This window comes from Pistacia vera, unplaced genomic scaffold, assembly GCF_008641045.1.
Source record: "Pistacia vera cultivar Batoury unplaced genomic scaffold, PisVer_v2 Contig1002, whole genome shotgun sequence".
In the NCBI taxonomy this organism is placed as follows: Eukaryota; Viridiplantae; Streptophyta; class Magnoliopsida; order Sapindales; family Anacardiaceae; genus Pistacia; species Pistacia vera.
This window is the reverse complement of record NW_022195031.1, coordinates 145,717-153,900: the sequence shown is the minus strand read 5'-3', so window position 1 is coordinate 153,900 and position 8,184 is coordinate 145,717. Positions and strand designations below refer to the sequence as shown.

The 8,184-nt window shown below is 37.3% G+C and overlaps 1 pseudogene; it reads left to right on the top strand.

Annotated features, from left to right (window-relative positions):
• The first annotated feature begins 220 nt into the window (after positions 1 to 220).
• Positions 221 to 7,728, top strand: LOC116138160 (annotated as a pseudogene).
• Positions 7,729 to 8,184: the final 456 nt, after the last annotated feature.

Here is an 8,184-nt window from a genome sequence, read left to right as displayed (position 1 = left end):
GCACTCAACACTGAAATAAATGTTATATATGTAGGCAAAACTTTGGAACTCTTCATCAATTTGAAAACTTGTAAAGCCTCTGTTGCAAAACCATGGGATGTATATCCTCCAATCATTGCATTCCACGAGATTACACTTCTCTGCAGTTTCATCTCATCAAAAATACTACGTGCCTCAGTTATTGCTCCGCATCTTGAATACATGGTGATGAGGNTCCTCTATTCACTTTCTTATTCAAGGGGTTTTAGGGTTTTCATTAAGTAAGAAAATTTTCCAGTTTCTGCACTCGAAATTTCAAGTTGAGTGAATGGGGACCTGTTTGTTCCAGCCCAGTTCTTGGTCTTGGCTTAAAATGGTACGTTATTACTTTTGCAATTAGTTTTCGTTAATTCACTGGCTGTTAGGTTCTTGAGAAAATGGGGATAAATATAGCGAATCTAATAATTAGTATGTTATCAATTGAGTGTATAGTGTTATCTCATCTGGGCTGAATTTATGTTTTGAGTGGAGGGTTTTGGGTTTTACTTTCTGGGTTCAGAAGAGAACTTTGATTTTGCTTTAATTTTGGCATTTTGTTGGATGTCAATTAGAGCATTATTAGGTTTTTAAACAATCAGAAGTTGAAAGTTTTGTTTTGTTAATAGTTCTGACTCTTTCTGTTCGAGTGAGCATCAGAATTTGGTGATTTTGATAACACGTGGTGTTTGTATGTGTTTTTCTTAGCAATTATTTGAGAATAAATTGCGTTGCTTATGTGTTTTATAAAAACCAAGATAATGGAAGAGTTTATTGCTGATTATCTGTATTAGAAATTGCTGGTTTTATTCTCACTTTGATAAATTGCAGTTTGTTGGATATTCATTTATCCTTTTTTGAATTATAGGAAATAAAATGGTTTTTGTTAACATTTGCTTGGGTAACAATGCAATAAGTGCCTTATATATATATATATGGTATTGAAGTTTCTAAATCAAACAAATACAATTTACAGCAATGGTCAAACATATGAATTAATATGGATGATATGGAAGACGGACCGGGTGATGAAGTTGCTTCGGTTAATGCATCCGAGGGTGCTCACCTTCAGAATAAAGAGAATGAGTATTTATTGAAACCTGAAAGCTGCAACAAGTTGGAATCCGAAGAAATGGCCATACCTGAAAGCAATTCTCCTGATGGCTCATTTCAAATACTTGCAGATATGTTAGAAGGCAAGAACATAAATACGATTGTAAGTCCTCTAGATGCATCAGAACATCCATGTACTAGCTTTCAAAACGTGGATGATGCAGGTGTCATGGTTGAAGAGTTAACTGTGCGAAAATACAATAGTTCAAATTTAGCCATTGTGGGGACCTCAAACAATAGAGAAAGAATGCAGACCAGGCACAATAGGTGGCAGCATCTGTATCAGCTCGCGGGTGGAACTGTAAGTGGGAGTTCGCTTGGTGATAGGGAAAATGGTAAGACTAAGTCGAGTGGATGGGAAGATGTGGGAGACACGTCTGTCCATGGATTCGTGGCTCAGAAACCACTAAATGATGGCCACAATGTAGTGATGGAACCATGGACAAATTCTGAAAATAATGGGGTTTCGAGCAATATGTTATCTCATGGACATATACGGACAAAGATTTTATCCAAGTCAGGGTTTTCCGAGTTTTTTGTGAAAACTACTCTGAAGGGCAAGGGGATAGTATGTCGAGGTCCACCTCATGATGCATTTAAACACTGTAGAGATCTGAAAAATACAGAGGCAGCTTTTGGTACTGCAATGCATTCTAATGCTTCACCAATGGCTGCTGGAGCCATTACAGGGGCTTCTAATGTTTTACCAAAAGCTGTTGGTGCCACTATGGTGGCTTTAAATGCTTCACTGAACTTGGGTGCCAAAGTTGGTGTGCCTTCTTCCTGTAGACTCAGTGGGTCCAGGCCTGGTAGTTCTGATTATGAGGTGAGTTTGAGGGAATGGCTGAAAGCTAGGGGTCATAAAGTGAAAAAAGTTGAGTGTTTGTATATATTTAGGCAGATTGTGGATCTGGTGGAATATTCTCACACCCAAGGTACTACCTTGCTTGACTTACGACCATCATCTTTCAAGTTGTTGCGATCAAATCAGGTTAAGTACCTCGGATCAGTTAGCCAAAAAGAAACTTTACAGAGTGTTACAGATCAGAATTCCTCAGTTAGAGAAAATCGCATAGGAGAAGGCCAGCAGAGGAAGAAGTGTTTCCCCCTGGAGTTATATTTTAAAGAAGCCAAATAAACAACAACAGAGTTTTGCAGCGGTGGCCTTTATTCCCTTCAAGATCTAGAACAGTGCAGTGAGAGTGACATAAATACAACACCATACAGCATTCTTAAATGATATGAAGGAACATCACACAAGTATAGATATGGAACACAGGCAAGTCCAGCAGCCCCGTCTCTTAATACACTGCAACAGCATTTGTCTTCTGTAACTGAGCGTTGGAAGAAAAATGGTTGCAAGTCCTGAGGAGCTCAATGAGGGGGTTTGCACTATATCAAATATCTACAGTCTTGGTGTTCTTTTTTTTGAGGTAGAGGACAGATAACATATTTTCTTTGCAACTGTTATTTCACCATAGCTTGCATGACTTTAAGGTTTCATGTCCATATCTTGCACTTGGAAGGAATTATACCCACGTGTTTTCTGTAATGTCACCAGTTCTGTATCTTAAAGAATTTTCTGAGGGTTTCTTTTTCTCCTCCTTAGTCTCGATATTGCATGTTTCTGTAATGGTCACTACAGTTATATGTTTCTGGTTTTATTCTGGGGATTGAACAAAAAAACTCTACTCTATTGATAATACGGGTTTTCCTTTCAGTTTCTTGGTTGTTTGATTCTGAAGGGCACATGCTGCAGCAATGTCAGATCTACGCCATAGGATCCTTCCTCCTACTTTTCTATCTGAAAATCCCAAGGAAGCTGGATTTTGCCTGTGGTTACTTCATCTGAACCTCTTTCACGCCCAACAACCAGGTACTGCACTCCTAATTCTGTTGTTATGGTCTTTAGCATTAGACATGGAGAGTTGAAAAACTTAAAGCCAAATTCCTCTTCACTCGGACAATAGTAAATATGTAAAGTATTCTTAGAGGACTAAAATTAAATGTTTGTCTGTTAACCCTAAAGAGTAGGCTGAGCGTTATGATCTTTGGTTTTCAATCTAGAAGTTATAGGTTCAAATTACCTTCAGCCCCTATCTGGGATATTGCGTCTCACAATTTTCCTGACTTTGAAGATTGTAGATACTGGCATTCGACCCAGTTTCAAACCAATGCATATGCTAAAGGTTTCGGTTACTGAATGAAAATTTAAATTACTGCTTAAACATATTGGATATTGATCTCAAGTAGAAAAGATTTATCAAATCTCAGGGACATGTAAAGGTTATGAGAATAGGCATGTCATCCGAATAATCATTTATCAAGGGTGGGATGCACTGTCCAGAAGAGCATCTCTAATTATGTATGTTGGATTCCCTAGTCCGGCTAAAATATTCTAATTTCTAACTCCACAGAGTTTTACTTGTATATTATTTATTGGAATTCTTTGAATGTAGATGCTAATTTTATGGTTAACTTTAATTGATGAAATTTAATGTAACATTATATGTTAAACTGGCTAATTGACTAAAAGCACTTTGCAACTAATAAATCTTTTTCTAAGATGCCAACACCAATATTGGTGCAGCAATCTAAATGACCTGCTTTGAAGCTATTATAGGTTCATGGTACTTAGTGATGTACTGGTATGGAGTTCAGTTTTATGCTGGTTGGGCTAATTATTGTGATCTCTCTCCCTCACAAACAGTGCGGTCCATGATTAAGGTAGGTAGGACAGACAATTCAAGAAGGAACTTGATATGCATTGATCCTTAATGAAATAGGGGTAGCTATGGGCTCTTTTATGTTTTAAATGTTAATGTTTTTTCTCCTTGTTCCCAACTGAACTTTTGTGCTTTCTGTTAATAGCGATATATTCTGAACATTACTAAATATTATTAATAGGGATTGTGAATGTATATAATAAATTTGGGGCAAGTTGCTTTTTCCCTTTGGACATGTTTAGCTTATAATCTAATTGAGTTCTAAGTTATGATTGTTTGTGTATAACAGGAAATCCGACAATCTGAAGTGATTAATGATTGCAGGAGGTGTTTGCAGAAGAACTGTCATTGTCCATTGTCAAGATGTCTGAATCAGAACTATTGTTGCATTTCTGATTCATTGGAAGAGCAAAAGCAAAATCATGCTTCCAAGTTGGAAGAGATTGGATGCTTAGAAGCAGATACTTGTGAGGTTGATAGAAGGTGTGTCTGAAAAATCCTTGGTTCCTCTTGCCTGCAAAAGAACCCATTAATACAAGGGAAAACAAGTGCCTCATACCCAACCCTCAAGTTCAGAGCCGCATTTGTCCCCAGTTCTTGGTGCAAATGAAAGGAGGTTGATGAGGAATTTCAGTCAGCTCGAAAGGGCTTACTTCTCTATGAGATCTGAAGTCCAGCTCCCTGACACTGATGCTACAAACGCCAGGAAGGTTTACTGAAAAATCGTGAGAATCAGTATTTTGCCCAAAAGGGGGAGTACAGAATCCCACTGATCCTCTAGGTTCCTTCTTTGATGGTTTGTGCAAGTATGCTCGCTACAGTAAGTTTGAAGTGGTGGAGTCTGAGAACTGGTGACTTCAACAACTCTGCAAATGTGATGCTCTCTTAGTTTTGACCGGGAGAGGACCATTTTCTGCGCTGTGGGGTATCAAGAAAATAAAATATTTGAGTTTAATTCACTCAACGACTCGGTTGATATTCATTATCCAGCAGTGGAGATGTCAAACAGATGCAAGCTTAGCTGCATCTGCTGGAACAATTATATTAAGAACTTTGCGCTTCAGCTGACTATGATGGGGTGGTCAAGGTTTGTATCTCCTTTAGACTAGAAAGTTTTTATGTAAAAGGAGGACTTGTTGGATGTGGCCACCTACTCAACAGTGAGCAAAGTTATATATTTGTGATATAGATGCAAAGCCTTTTGCATGAAATTTTAAGTACATATAACTAGTGAATTTTATTTAAACTTATATGTATGTCATATTTTGGTCCTCTTTCTGAAAATTTAGTCTGTTGTTAGGTATTTTGATATACTTCATGTTTTACTGTTAAGTGAAGTGAATAATGTTGAACTTTCAAATTAAATTTTTTTTCCTGTAGTTCTGAGATCCAGCCAATTTTTATTCCTTGAGCCTTCCCACATGCTGTAGAAGTGTATGATACAATAATACTAAATTATAGCACTGCAAGCATTAAACTGTTGTAGACTTCAGAAGCTCATTAACAATTATCGTTTTCTCCCTGGATAGCATAATTGGCGGCGTTTGTTGATTTTTCATCTTTCATTGATTAGTGTCCATGGTGTATTTAATGATTTTCATTACCATATTCATAGTTGTATGATAACTATTATTGATTTTCTGCATACATGCTCTATTACACTTTGGTCTCGTTTTACCTTATATTTCATACTTTTATCCTCTGAACCCTGCTCTCAATCAATATAAGTTCCCTGAGTTTCTCATGACTTTTGATTTGCTTGGATGGTTTCCAGATAGGGATGCAAGTACTGGTCAACGGTTTCTCATTACATTGAGCATGAAAAAAGGGCTTGGTTGTTGACTTCTCCAGAGTACATCCGACAAAGTTGGCCAGTGGAAGTGATGATTATTCGTTAAGCTGTGGAGCATTAATGAGGCACTTTTCTTTTTCACACCTTTAAATGCTTAAACAAAATAAAGTTGTTGCCTGTATATCCAAATTGAAAATTGAGATGAATTATTGGTATTCTCTTAGGCATATTTATTTAGTGTTTTAAAGAAATTGTTAGAGAGGCTAAAAAGATATTCATTTCTTTTATTGTGTCAAGCATGAGATTTGTATATTAAAAATATCAATTTATTGATCATTTTAATCTTTTTCTTTGAAGAGACAATATTCTACAAGGTATTATATTAAGTTACCCTCTAAAATAGTGAGTACTCATTTTAGTATTTTATTTAACTTTTTAAATGAGCAATACGTATGTAGGACAACTAGTACTGTATATGTTGGTCATGCACTTGATTTGCAGCGAGGGCAATTGATGGATTTAGCACTTAACTCTCAAGGCATTTAGCTTTTGTGAAGGACCTAGTTCTTGATTGTTTAATTTCTTATTCTTTTCATTCTTTGGCAGAAAAACTGTCTAGCCACCATCAGGAACGCTGCAAATGTCTGTTGTGTTCAGTTCTCCCCTCACTCCACTCATTTGCTGGCCTTCGGTTCTGCAGATTACAGAACCTATTGCTATGATATTCGGAATACCAAAAATGCCTGGTGTGTATTGGCTGGCCATGAGAAAGCTGTCAGTTATGTGAAATTCTTGGACTCTGGCACTCTTGTTACAGCATCCACTGACAATACCTTGAAACTTTGGGATCTCCAAAAAATCAGTCATTGTGGGCCATCCACCAATTCTTGCAGCTTAACCTTCAGTGGGCACACTAACGAGAAGGTGATTATCTGCATACTGGATTATGCATTTTTGTTGCATGTCTAATTTGTGTTTTTTATTGTTTGGTTTGATTATGCATCTCCTTCAGAACTTTGTGGGGTTGTCAACTGCTGATGGCTATATAGCTTGTGGTTCAGAAACAAATGAGGTAAAACATAAAATCGTCTATTGTCAGTTTGTTTTGCTGCAGCATTAAGTGTAACAATAATTGTCATGCAAGTTTAAAGTTTCTTTCATCCTTGGTGCCTTATCAACATTTTTGCTGAGTAACCCAACTTCCCTAACTGTTTGAGTCATGTTTGTCCTGCCTTAGGTTTATGCTTACTATAGAGATCTACCTATGCCAATTGCTTCCTACAAATTTGGCTCCATTGATCCTATTTCCGGAAAAGAGACTGATGATGACAATGGACTGTTTGTTTCAAGTGTTTGCTGGAGAGCGAAATCAGACATGGTTGTTGCCGCCAATTCAAGTGGGTGTATAAAAGTGTTGCAGATGGTTTAAGAGATGTTAAGCCTGTGAAGCCGATCTAAGAATAATGTGTTTATGTTTTCTCTTGGGGTGCCATTCTTGAGCTAAAACTGAGAAAAGCACCAGAGAAACTCAAAGAACCGAGAGATACCTGTCTTGGTTTCTGGTAACTTATGTCTGATGGAAAGCAAGTATAGCCATTGGATCCCCAAATTATGGAAAAAACTAGTGGACTGGGCACGGACTATTTGCAGGCTTTGAAACCAGGAGTATCATAGTGCTGTCAATGATAGAAAGAGGCTTCACCCATCACATTAGAATATAGAAAGAAACAATCAAAGATTAATTCGACACGTAAGCAACTGGATAGAAATCAAGGGATTTCTGGGAATGGCAGCATCAAACATGTTGATGATGGAAAGTAAGATTGTGGTGTGGGTATGTGAGTTATTCTTTCAGTTCTTCGTGGTGACAATCGACAGATAGAGACTTCTATGCAGTCAACACAGAAGCATCTTGGACTCCCGTCTATCTGAGAAATTCCCACATAGGTTGCATCAGAGAATTCAAGTTATAACTACTAAAGTGAATTGTAAATCTTTATGTATATGATAATTTTGTTATGATAGATCTGTAGATCATATAATCTGTTCTATATCATAATTCAATTTTGCCAGGTTATTGAAGTGCGTCAATGAGTTAGTTGCTGTCAGCCAGGCCAATTCATCTTCAATGTTAAAAATTAAAGCTCAAAAGCATGACAGGTAAATGCGTTACTCACTGGCTCAACTATTGTAAACAAAAGTGACTGTTTTAGAAAAGAAAAATGAAGTAAAATTTCAAGTACACATACCAAGGACGAAGTTACAATGCTTCTACCTCTCAAATTCTGAAAACTACCCAAGTATTTTGGAGGCCTAGAACAGATTCAACAGAAGGCGTTGAAATTCGTAGTATCCGTCGTGGGTGCGAAATGCAGTCTTCTCAATATCTCCGGGATGCATGGGTATTCGGTGGTATCCCGCTCACAAGTCTAATTTTGAGAAAAATTTGGCGCCATATAATTTGTCTAACAATTCATCGACCACCGGTATTGAAAATTTATCCATGATGATGGCTAAATTTAGAGCCTGGTAGTCCAT